This window comes from Chiloscyllium punctatum, chromosome 46 (genome assembly GCF_047496795.1).
Source record: "Chiloscyllium punctatum isolate Juve2018m chromosome 46, sChiPun1.3, whole genome shotgun sequence".
Classification (NCBI taxonomy): Eukaryota; Metazoa; Chordata; class Chondrichthyes; order Orectolobiformes; family Hemiscylliidae; genus Chiloscyllium; species Chiloscyllium punctatum.
The window spans coordinates 41,320,170-41,333,116 of record NC_092784.1 but is presented as its reverse complement, the minus strand read 5'-3'; the positions used below and the strand labels follow the sequence as shown (position 1 = coordinate 41,333,116).

At 40.5% G+C, this 12,947-nt stretch overlaps 1 pseudogene; it reads left to right on the top strand.

Annotated features, from left to right (window-relative positions):
• LOC140467978 (cAMP-dependent protein kinase catalytic subunit alpha-like) overlaps positions 1–11,499 on the top strand; it is a 218,086-nt pseudogene extending 206,587 nt beyond the window's left edge.
• Positions 11,500–12,947: the final 1,448 nt, after the last annotated feature.

The following is a 12,947-nucleotide window of genomic DNA, read 5'->3' as shown; positions in this document are numbered from 1 at the left end:
TAATAAAAGCCCATAAGATGCTGATGGTAGGTGAATTCACTGATGGTAACATCATTGCATGGTGCTTCCGCTGTTTAGAATGCAAGTAGCCCTGTGTAGCAGCTTCACCAGGTTGGCATCTCATTTCTCGGTATGCCTGTTGCTGCTCCTAACTTGCTCTCCTGCACTCTCCAGGGGTTGATCTCCTGACTTCATATTAATGTTATAGTGCGGGACATTCCAGATTGAATACAATTCTGCTGTCCACAGCCCCCCCCCCCCCCCCCCCCTCCAGCGAATGTCTAGTTTTGAACTGCTAAGTGTGTTGTGAAAGTCTCCAGTTTAGCGCGGTGGTGCTGCCGCACTCCAGAATAGTATGCTCAGTGTGAAGGCTAGACTTTGACTTGTAAGGGCAGTGTAGTGGTCCTCCTAGTACTATCATGGACAGATTCTTCTGCAGCAGATAGATTGGTGAGGATGAGGTCTCGTACGTTTTTCCCTCTTGGCTCCATGCTGCTTGCCACAAACCCAGTCAGGCAGATATGTCACTGGAGAATCATGGGATGTGATCAGTTGTGGTGCTACCAACCCTGACTTGGTGGATGGACATTAACGTTTCCCCATCCAGATCACATTCTGTACTCTTTCCACTCTCGGTGTTCAACCTGGAGGAGTTCTAGCTCATCAGCTGAGGTGGGTGGTAGATGGTAATTAACAGGCCGTCTCTTGGTGCATGTTTAACCTGATGCCAGGGGTTCAGAGTCAAGAGTCAAGTACTCAAAAGTCAACTCCCTTTTGACTGTGCCACATGTGCCTCCCTTTGTACAATCAAGTCTTGTACCTTTTTTTATTAATTTACACAAAATCTATGTTACCTGCTAATGCCTCAGGTGTTGAGCAAGCTGGAAGTTAGCAAATAATGGGGTGCAAGTTGATGGAACGAAATAGGAAAATGCAGAGGGCTCCACCAGCTGGCACAATGCTGCAACAATGAACACCAGACAGCTTGTGAAAAACAATTCTAAGTCACAGAGTTCCTTTGGCAGACAGTATGATTAAATGCTAATAGGTGCATAGGAATAATATGCTCTTGTTGAAAGCTGGAGAGTTCATTGTTGGTAATTGTGCTCTTCTTGAAGCACGAACAGCATATCTTTGATGAATTTTGTGCTCTGTAGTTTCCATGTTAGAGATCATGAATGGGATTTGCTGTTTTATCAATTCAGACAGATCTTGTTTAATTGTGACATTCTGTAACAGGCACTTGTTATATGATTATTTCAGGAGGAGCTTCTGGTCAAAATAAAACCTCAATTTCTGTATGTCCTAGCGTGTACCACTTTTCTCTTGTCCTCTGTTACTGTCTTCCAGCCCTTTTCTTTCAGGTGAAGGTGTTTGGGCACCAGTGCACAACCAATTTTGCATTTCTTTCTGAAATTCCTCCACATTGAATAACATGTTTGTTATCTCTCTGCCTTTGAATCTGAATTTAATTACAAATCTCTTCCTTCCAGTGAACCTCACTCACGATTTTATGCAGCACAGATTGTCCTCGCATTTGAATACCTCCATTCACTAGACCTTGTCTACAGGGACCTGAAGCCTGAAAACATACTGATTGATCAGAATGGATACATCCAGGTATGGCAGACTGCCCCAGGAATGGCCTAAATCTTTCAGTATCAAGTACCAACTTCGAGGGCGCACTTGAGAAAAGGGTATCTGCCTTACTCCAGGCGAATCCCAGATTATGTGACTACTTCATACATCAAACAAATACCACAATTTTGGGGCAGGGAGGAGCCATTCAGGGGATACCACAGATATGCACTGGCCACAGTTCAGTGAAATGACTTGCGTATGAGCACAGGGTTAGGTAGAGGGGGTAATGTTCTATATAGTAAGTGCAGCACTAGAAAGAGGTTTTTTTTAAAGGTGAGGGAGTAGTGTTTTACCAGCAAAAATAATATTGGATGTACTAGCGCAATGTTAGGGTGATTGAAGGATGTGGATTTGTGGCAATCCAGAACAAGCACTTGGATCAATAATTACACATTGGGCAATGGAAGGGCTGCATAGTTATCCTCCATTCTAGAGAATATCTGCTTTCACTGCCCAAGGCTCAATGCTATCACTGAAGAGAAAATAAATTCCACTGTGGATTGAAGCAGAGTTACAATTAATAATTATATTTGAGGAAATTCTATTGCTAATCTGCTTAAGTCCTGACTTTACTACTGTCTCTCAACTTTGTACCAAAGTTGTTTTTCTCCATCTGCAACTATAGATTACACTTTCTCGTCATTTCCTGCAATTGTCCCTGCGGTCTTTCCACTGTGTGACGTGCAAATCATGGAATCCCCACATGTGGAAACAGGCCCTTTGGCCCAACACGTCCACACCGACCCTCCAAAGAGTGACCTATCCAGACCCATTCCCCTATGTTTACCCCCTGACTAATGCACTCAACCTACACATCCCTGAACACTGGACAACTTAACATGGCCAATTCACCTAACCTGCACATCTTTGGATTGTGGAAGGAAACCAGAGCAACTGGAGGAAACCAGCATGTGCAAACTCCACACAGATAGTTGGCCGAGGCTGCTATCAAACCTGGGTCCCTGGTGCTGTGAGGCAGCAGTGCTAAACACTGAGCCACCATGCCGCATATGCTATTATCTTACTAAGGTACCACTCAGTAATACAGAGGTACGCTAGCTCCAACTCTACGTCCATCATTTTCAATGCAAAAAAGGCTGGAATGCTGAAAGACTGTTAATCCCATAAAGCCCACTACTTTCACGTTCCTGAATTCTAATGTGAACCAAATAGATTTGTTAATAATCTTCAGTTCCTTTTCCTGTCAATTTTCTTTGAAAATGTCAATTGATTAAGAATTAGCATATGATTAGGAAAAGAGTTACTTCAACTATCCTTGAAGTATTTTATGTTTTAATCTTTTTCTCCAGCAGTATTAAATTCAGTTCCTCCCAGACTTGAGAGCCTATTCTGAAGAATCACTCTTCATTCTATTCCTGAAGTTTTCCAAAATATATCAGTTACTGTTTTTGAGGTCAGATGACCAAACTGAATTCCTTAGTCCAAGATTAGATGCCTGTGATTCATACAACATCATTACAATTTGAAACTTGCATCCACTACTTTCCAGATGAAATCAGAATCCCAATTTTCTTTGCAGCAACTTCTTCATTTAGCTACCAATATTAGGAATCCGATCAATGATCATGTCCATTTCATGTCTCAATCCTGCTACGTGTTGGGTATTGAGTCAGAATGGGCATAGCCAATGGACTACTTTTCATAATACTTTAAAATAACTAACATATGATGTTGAGGTATCTGCATTCTGTACTTATTTACTGTTTTTTTCTATGTGAACTGGATATTAATTCAGGTTAAAACGTATGCACTCCATTTGTCTTATCCCTTCGATGACTGATGTGGATCTCTGCATGGTAAACAGCCTCACCCATAAGAAACTCACTATTTCCTCACACCTAATATGCTTAACCTAGTGACACTGGCCAAGGAGTAATGTTCAAGCACCAACAATCCCTGATCTCTGAAATGGGAACCAAAATTTGTTTGGTTATTTACAAATAGATTGAACATCTGTGAGCCCAAGATGGCAAATTCACAGCATTTCTTACATATCACCACCCTCTACTTGAACTTTAGACCTCTTTTGGCAGTCTTGCAATAAGGATTTCGGTCAAATATTCACCGAAAGGCCAGGTAACTTAAATCTATTAATGTGGCCACAAATGAAACTTAAACAAAATGTCCAAACATATGAACCAGCACCAAAGTTTGGTAAAGTGTATGCAGGAAATAGTTTTGTTGAAAAAAAGGATGTAGCAATTTGTAGCTTATTTTTCTCAGAAAACAGTTGGATGCTGTGATCACAAGATTATAGATGTGGAAGAATGGTACTGATTTTCACTTCATGCCCGTGTAGTGTTCGTAGTATGGATTGATTGCATTGATACTGTTAACTTGTTGTTTTGGTGGGAGGAATCATTACTAATCAGATTTGTCAGTTGCAAAGGATTCTGCTTATGTGAAAAATGTAAGGAACCTTCATGCAGAAAAGATATTTAAACAGAGGAAGTAGAAATGGCTAAGGAGAGGCAGGTGGGATTTAATGTAGATATCTGTTAAGCAACAAATGTTAAACAGGAAGTGTGAACCTTGTACAGAACAGAGGAGTCAGGTCCTATGTTAAATGGGTAATTAAAATTCTGAGGCTCAGCACATGAAAACTTACAGATTTTTATGGTTCCCCTTAAAGAGGAGAAGACTCAAGATCATCTAGCCTATATAGACTAATTCATCAAACAATAATTGAAGTTAAATGAAAATGGTGAATTAAAGTGATAAAAAGACATGCAATTTCTCCAATGTGTTTCATCTCAGATTGATTTTAAAATCTGGTTCATCTCCAGGTGACAGATTTTGGATTTGCCAAGAGGGTAAAGGGTAGAACTTGGACACTGTGTGGGACTCCCGAATACCTGGCTCCTGAGATCATCCTCAGTAAGGTATGAAACTGCTTCTTTTTCCCTACAGACTGCAGCACCTTTCAACTCCTTCCAGTTCATGGAAAATGCAATCTATTCATATCCTGTAAATCTAGTGTCAAAATGTTCTCTCCCCTTGTCTTTGTTTCTTTGGTATTCAGTGTTGTACACATACCAAAATGTTCACAATAGGAGTATGTTAGAAATGCTGTCACGTTAAATATGCTGTCACCATTTCGTAAGCTACCCAGTTAGGTTACCAACGCAATCTTATGGTTTACAAATCTAGAGATTCAGTTGTTAGATCACTGTAGGCAGATGTCTACACAGATCTGCAACAACAGGAGTTCTACAATGACTCTCTGTCAAATATATTTGGATAAGTACTGGGACAGCTACAGATTTCTGGTTAAATGGTGTATTAGACTAGCTATTTGGAAATAATTTAAAGCTAATATACAAATGGCATTTCCAAGAGGCCACCATCACCATCAAGAGAGATAGCTGACAATTATTGGACCTCAATGTACAAAGATAGCTTTGCCATCATGTGTCAAAGCCTACACTCACTTTGCACTCTTCCAGTAGGGATTGTTTTAACCAGCAGCTTTCTTTGACTGTTCTGCCACAAATACCTCATTGAAGCAATTGTAAAACCCAAATTACTATTTCGACAAGCTCAGCTAACCTGACAGAAATGGATCTGAATCTGTCTTTTGATCCATGTCTCTTGTTCTTCCAGGGCTATAACAAAGCTGTGGATTGGTGGGCATTAGGGGTCCTAATCTATGAAATGTCTGCTGGATATCCTCCATTCTTTGCAGACCAGCCAATTCAGATTTATGAAAAAATAGTCTCGGGGAAGGTAAGCATCGATATCAAAGAAATATTGTTTTTCTGATCCTGTGTGATTAAATAAAGAGATTTGAATTTAACCAGTACCGCCTCCCATCATAGAAACATCTTGACAATCGCAAGTCACTGTTATGTGAGCAAATGTGGCAATCACAAAATCTTACAAAGAGCAAGGAGATGACAGAGTTAATTGGTTTTACAGGAGGAGTGTTGGCCAGAATCTGGCAGAACTCTGCTTTTTTTTTAGTAGTATTTTGTGATCCTTAATATTCACTCAGACTATTGGGCCATGAAGAATATTACATGGTTTAATGTTTCTAAGGTATAATGTACAACTCCTTCAGTGTCAATGTGGAGTAACAGTCTGGACAATGGATTGGGGCTCTAGTATAAAACTTCTAATTGGAGAAAGCTAACATCTGAACCACATTGACACTGTTTTTGTTCAGGACTCAACTGGACGCTTTCACTAATCAACAGTCAGTCATATCCTAATTACAAATCACATACAAGGAGGGAAGATAATAATGTTAGATGGTCGTAGTGAGGGACAGTTTGTGCCTTGGAGTATTTCATGTCAGGCACACCATAGATTCATAGAGTCATACAGCATGGAAACAGATCCTTCGGTCCAACCACTCCATGCTGAGCTTAATCCCAAACTAAACTACTCCAACCTGCCTGCTCCTGGACCATATCCCTCCAAACCTTTCCTTTTCATATACTTACCTAAGTGTTTTTTTGAACCAATTTTCTAATGAAGCATTAAACTAATAGCCTGTTTGTCTGTTCAGGTAGATGTTAAATATTTTGTGGTGTTTGAACCCAAAAGATTTGAAGACCAGAGTAGTTCTCCTAGCTGACATTTACACCTTGATCATAAACTATGTTTAAAGTATATTTAACTGCTCTGTTATTTCATTCTTATTTGTGGAGCCATGCTGGCTGCAGTGACTAACATTGGCAGCAAAGTACTTAGGGACACTATGGGAATGTGATTGGCACAGTATAAATATGATTTTATTCTTTAAATTGGAAGAAATGGCCTTTGAGGTAAACACAATCTCTCTGACTACTTTAATCTCTCTGACTACCTGATGTTACCCTAATAGTCAACTGAAGTTCATTATCCTGAAGGGTCATTTTTTTGCCTCAAAGAGGTGAGAAAATGCGTTAGGTCCATCTGGTTGGGCACTTGTCCAGGAATACATTTCTGCTCATGTATCTGTTGTGTGCATGAATTGCTGCTGCTTGTCAGTATGTTAGAACATTGAATGCTGAATCCCTTATTAGGGGATATGTTGCAGAATGCTTACTCCTCAGGACCGAGAAAAAGGAGTATGAGCATTGTCCTTTTACATATGGGAGCTTTGTTTGATGGGATTGAATTTTACAGTCTTTCACCTGAGTTTGATGAGTTTGTGCATTCATAATGTGTTTTCTTTTAGAGTAATTTAATGACTTATCTATAAATTGGCATCAATTGTTACTATATTCCCAACCTCATTAATAAAAATCATTAGGATATTTGATTTAGACGACTCAAATCCCACAAGAAGATGCCTTGCTAAGACTGGGAGACACTAAGGAAAAGGTAGCAGAAGCACCATTACATATGTATACAAATTTTTTTTGAGGACTGACAGATAATTGCCATGATTCCTATACTTATAAAAGGGAGGTGGAACAAGTCCAGGAAACTGTGTTAATACATTGAGCTAACTGCATACAGTAATGACTCCATATCAGTGGTAGTAAAAATAATGCTACACTTACTGAAGAGAGGTAATAGGAAAACATTGAAAAACAGAACTTATGATAATCAGCACAGATTTTTAAAAGGAAGATTATGCTTAACTAATCTTACCGTATTATTTGAAGAAATAACAGCAAGAGTAGATAAAGGTAATGCAGTGAACATAATATATTTAGATTTTCAAAAGCCTTTGATAAGCTACCGTATAGTCCACTCTTGTGTTGAATTAATCAGACTGCTTGAAGCTAGGAAGTAATGTTCCATAAGGATTGGTGCCAGGACCACAGCTATACACCAGTTACATCAATATTTGGAATTGGGATTTGGATGTCCAATTTCAAAATTCAACGGGTGGCACCAAATCGGAGATGCAATTGGAAGAATTGGAAAAAGAACTGTCCAAAACATAGAAAGATCTTTATAAGCTTGCAGAATAGGTAATGGCAAATGAGCATCAATGTGAATAAATGTGAGGTGGTATGTTTTCGTGAAACTAATGAGAAGTGCACACTCCTTTTCAAAAAAATATCCTTTGCTCTCGCCATAGTGTTCACAATACTGAAGGAGGCTGTTCAGCCCACTGGGTCTATGCTATTTACCCCAAACTGGATAACTCACCCTGATGGGAGCTACCATTAGCTCATCAACCCCCTCTATATAATAAACGACAGTCTGGCTTGAAAGAAAATACTCACATTGTTACGCTTATGTCCAATCTTTGGAACTACACACAGTGTTAAGGTAAGGCATTGAAGCAGCACTGGCCCCAAGCAGATTGTAGTTTGTGAATCCGCAACCACAACAAGATACCCCCCAGTACTCATCATAAACAAATATCCAAGTTGCAGGAACGATGCACGCAATTTTGTATCTACTGAGTTTATAGTATATTTGTGTGTAGTTATCAAATCAGAAATTCTACCTTTAAACTTAATCTTTGCTGAACCTCTCATGTCTTATGAGCCTGAGTCATTCTTATGTAACAGATCTTTTTTTTTCAGGTGCGGTTTCCATCTCATTTCAGCTCTGACCTAAAAGATCTGCTCCGGAACCTGTTGCAGGTTGATCTGACCAAACGGTTTGGTAATCTCCGAAACGGTGTCAATGACATCAAGAACCACAAGTGGTTTGCCAACACAGACTGGCTATCCATCTACAAAAGAAAGGTACTGTGACTCCAGCCAGTCAGAATCTATTTCCCGAGAGAGGACTTGGTGCAGCTGTTTACTGGGTAGTACCAGGAGAGACTTTCTGTGACCAGCTCAGCCACAGCAACACACACACAAATGTTCTTGTGATCTCTCCCACTCAGTCTTCTCACCACTCTCTATACCCATCAACCCATTAGCCTCAAACTCTTTTCTCTACACATATAGGCACAAGCATTTTGTTTCTATTTAAGAGGGTATCGAGTGCACATTGAGCACTCCCTTGTTTTTAAAATGGATAGGAGTTTCTGTTCAGAATGACAAAGTGTGGATAAACTCCCTATGCAGACACACCCCATATATGTGGCTCAGCCAACACTGGGTCTTTGTTTCAGTGAAGTAAGTCCCAATATAAACTCCTGTATATTCAGAATGCAGAATTAGCATTGAATTTTCCATTTGTCATATTTATCCTACATGTTAGCTTCAACTAGCCAGAAGCAACCAATGTCACATTTATATTCTGCACCCAAAGGACTAATGTTTTTAGATTACTTACAGTGTGGAAACAGGCCCTTCAGCCCAACAAGTCCACACTGACCCGCCGAAGCACATCCCACCCATGCCCCTACATTTACCCCTTACCTAACACTACGGGCAAAAAAGCATGGCCAATTCACCTGACCTGCACATCTTTAGACTGTGGGAGGAAACCGGAGCACCCAGAGGAAACCCACGCAGATACGGGGAGAATGTGCAAACTCCACACACTCAGTCGCCTGAGACGGGAATTGAACCCGGGTCTCTGGCGCTGTGAGGCAGCAGTGCTATAGTACTGCTCAAAAGATAATGATGGTTCTGTGTTGAAAGGGAGCACCAAGTAGTGTTTGTATTCAGGGCTGTAATGTCAGGGTTGTTATGGTGGAGAGAATATGGATTGTGGGTTTTGCTGCATCTCAGTGGGAAGGTGGGGGAGATGATGACATAGTAATAATGTCATTGACTGGTTATCCAGGCTAATTCTCTGGAACATGGTCTCAAATTCCACCACAGCAGCTGGTGGAATTTAAATTCAATTAAATATTTTTAAAAATATGAACTAAAATCTTGGGGATGGTGACCGTGACAGCGATTGTGGAGTGTTCTGGTTCACTTATGTCCTTTATGGGAGAAGATCTGCCATCCTTCCATGGTCTGGCCTGCATGTGACATCAAGCCCACAGCAATGTGGCTGACAGTTAGCTACCCTCTGAAATGGCCCAGTGAGCCACTCTTGATCTGAGTATTTCGAGGTGGGCAGTAAATGCTGTCTGTGCAACATCCCAAGAATTTTTGTTTTAAATTGTGGTGTTGCGGCCAATATGCAGTGTCCAAGCATTTGCTTTGACATGGCGCTGCAACGCAATATGCTAGAGAAACCTGGTGAGCAGCTCTCAGGATACATGTCGAAATGATTCTGTAACTCTAAAGCAACTTAATTTAGTTTCTGTTCCTTTCCTCAGGAGGAGCCTCCTTTTAAACCCAAGTTTAGAGGCCCCGGGGACACGAGTAACTTTGACGAGTATGAAGAGGAGGCAATCCGCATATCTCTCACAGAGAAATATTCAAAGGAATTTGCTGATTTCTAGAGAAGGGAATGAGACAAAGCTGTAAAATGACTGGGAAACTTGATACACGGCTGGAAAGGAAAGGAGGCAGTGTTTGGAGGGGAGCCCAAACTGTTGTATTTACTGAAAACTTTTGTGTTGAGTCTGTGCATTCCACCAGGTGGAGTCCTGCGTTGCCGTGACTTCGAAGGGCCTGGCCCTCTTTCCCTTACACAGACTGCTCCTGCAAATCCTGAGGTTCTCCAGACAGTCACTATTCCCAATGACACACTAAACTTCTCTTTTTTTTTGCCGCCTTCCAATAAGCGTTTGTATCTCATTGTGCCTGAATGTTATATATGTTCTGTGTTTTAAAAGATATTTTACTTATACATTAAAGACCTTTAGTTTTCTTTTTTAAAATGTATTTCCGAGTGAAGGGACTACTTTTCCATATCTGATCTGACTGCAGAGTAACTAAATTAGGAGCTTGAACTGGTTACTCACCTGTCTCACTCATTCCAAGCAGCTACAGGGCTGGCATGCACAGGTATATTGTTAACTGTGCACCATCCCTGCAATTGATTCCCTGCACTCACTGAAGACTGAGAAATGATTAGCTTCTGTATTGTTTTAGGATCTCACATTTAAGTAAAGCGGAATTAGATGGATGATGTAGTACTATTGTGTTCACCACAGTACATGCCAGCCCAATTATGTGGCTTTCACATTTCTTCAGTAACCTCCAAGTTGAAGTGCTTGCTTTATTTTAAGATTCCACTGGTGGAGACAGACAGCCCCTCGGCATTATTTCAACAGAATACTGGAGTTCTCCACAGTGACACAGCCAATGTTTATGTTTCTGTACGGATTACCTGATTATCACATTCCTGCTTGTGGGAACTTGCTTTGGGTAAATTGGCTGCTATGTTTATTACATTGCAACATTACACTTCAAAATAAAAGTATTTCATCAGCTGTAAAGCACTTTGGGACTTCCTGAGATTGTCAAGATTCTATGGAAATACAGGTCTTTTTTTTAAACAAAGGGTAGAATAAACAATTTTGTATCCTAGTACCAAACCCCTAGTACCAAACATACAGAGCCCAGCAACAAAAGCCATTTGGAATATCAACACTGGCTCTTTCCCTCTCTCTCCTACCTCAATGTCGCAAGACAAGGCGGCGAGAGCAAGAGCAGGAGGAGGCAGCCTGAGGTGGCCGGTGGTGAGAATGAGAACAGGCAGCCTGAGGCAAGAGCTGAAGAAGACAGCTCAAGGCAGCCAGCGGGAGCAGGAACAGTCTGCAAGGCAGCGAGGACAGGCAGCCCGGGGCAGTGGTGGAGTTGAGATCGAGCCCTTGATTTGTGCACGCACAGCACCGCTAGGTGCTTTTGGACTGTGGTGTTGAACTGTTCACTACGTTTCTTTGTTTTTCCACTTTTTAGTAAGAAAGACTGTAATGTTTAACTACTTAACTTTATTTTCTTTATTTTCCTGCTTTGTACCAAGATTCTGTACAGGGGTATCCTTTGTACCTAAGATGGTGCTGTAAGTGGCGACTTGTAAACTTTTCACTGGACTCATGTGAGTAAATGTGATAGTAAACCTAATTAAAAACTAACTTTTTTATTTTTGGGCCCAAGTGCCTGATCCTCTTTCAGAGGAGCAGTGACTCTATTGCTGTCCCTTGTAAATTTCACCTTCACTCATGTACTGAACTAAAGGTGTAAATGAGAAATAGACAGCTCTTAAATTGTAATCTCTTAAGAAGAAATAAATCTCTGTATCTGAAACTTAGTGTTAGAACAGGTCATGAATCCCATCTACAAATAGGATGAGAGGATGACTGAACCAGCTGTTACTTAAAGTTTGTTCTAAGACATTATTCATTTAGCATTGCAGATTAATAATCTGTGATAAACTGTTCCTCAGCCAGACAAAGGTATTGTATTCTCTGCATAGTTGTATTAGAATAACAGTTCAGATATATTGGAAAGTCATACTTCTGTAAACATCCATATATTTCAGTCTGCTGGCCTTGCCGATGTTTAGTTGTGGGTTGTTCACGTTGGATCTCTCGTTTGAGTTCCTTCAAAGTAACAAGAACCCTCACCTGTGAAGAATGTTGCAGAATCATCATATTTTTGTTTTATGATTTTATGTAATAAGCGTTATCAAATTACGTTTGTGTAATGTCACAGTGCTCCAAAGGTATGTCATTTGTTGAAAAGCTGAACATAATTATTGCCTGATGCGAAAGAAGATCATCCCAGCAACAAATCTGTATTGTTGGATGGGCACCATCTCTGGAGTTGATTCCTTTATGCACTCATTCAAGACTGGTAAATTATAAGACTCTTTTAACACATTTAGTGTCTCAATCTGAGCAACAGATAACAGGGTGGGTTATGTAGCAATATAGTGTTTAGGCACAATGGGTACTTGCCTCATAATGTGACTTTCTTCTTGCTTCCAACAATCTTGAGCAGATTCATTAATCCCCTGGTGAAGGTAAAAGATTCCATGTCAAAAGGTAGGAGTTCTCAGCAGGGTCCTGGCCAATGTTTAATCTTCAAATGAATGAATGCAATGTTACAGGAACGTTTTTCCAATCCTAAAAGCTGCAAGAGATATTGTCTTGGAAATAGAGACATCAGCTTTCACTGATACAGTCAGTACCATGTTAGATACATTCTTTTGCTCAATAAAAACTGAAAGAATTGCTGATGCTGGAAATCAGAAACAAACACAAATTGCTGGACAATCTCAACCGGTCTGGCAGCATCTGTGGAGAGAAATCAGAATTAAAGTTTTGTGGCCACTGACCCTTCCTCAGAACTGATTGTAGCTGATTGTTTCTTATGCAAAAGATAGGATAAGGGAAGGGGGTAAGAAGTAAATGATAGCTGGAGATAGAACCGAAAGAGAGAGGAAGACAGTTGGACAGACAAAGGAGTGGATAGCGATCAGCCTGGGAGAATGAGTAGCTGCTAGTTGGGGCAAATAGTGGCTAACAATGGGTTGTGTGTAATAGCAGGAAATGCACAGCAGGTCAGGCAGCATCTGAGGAGTAGGAA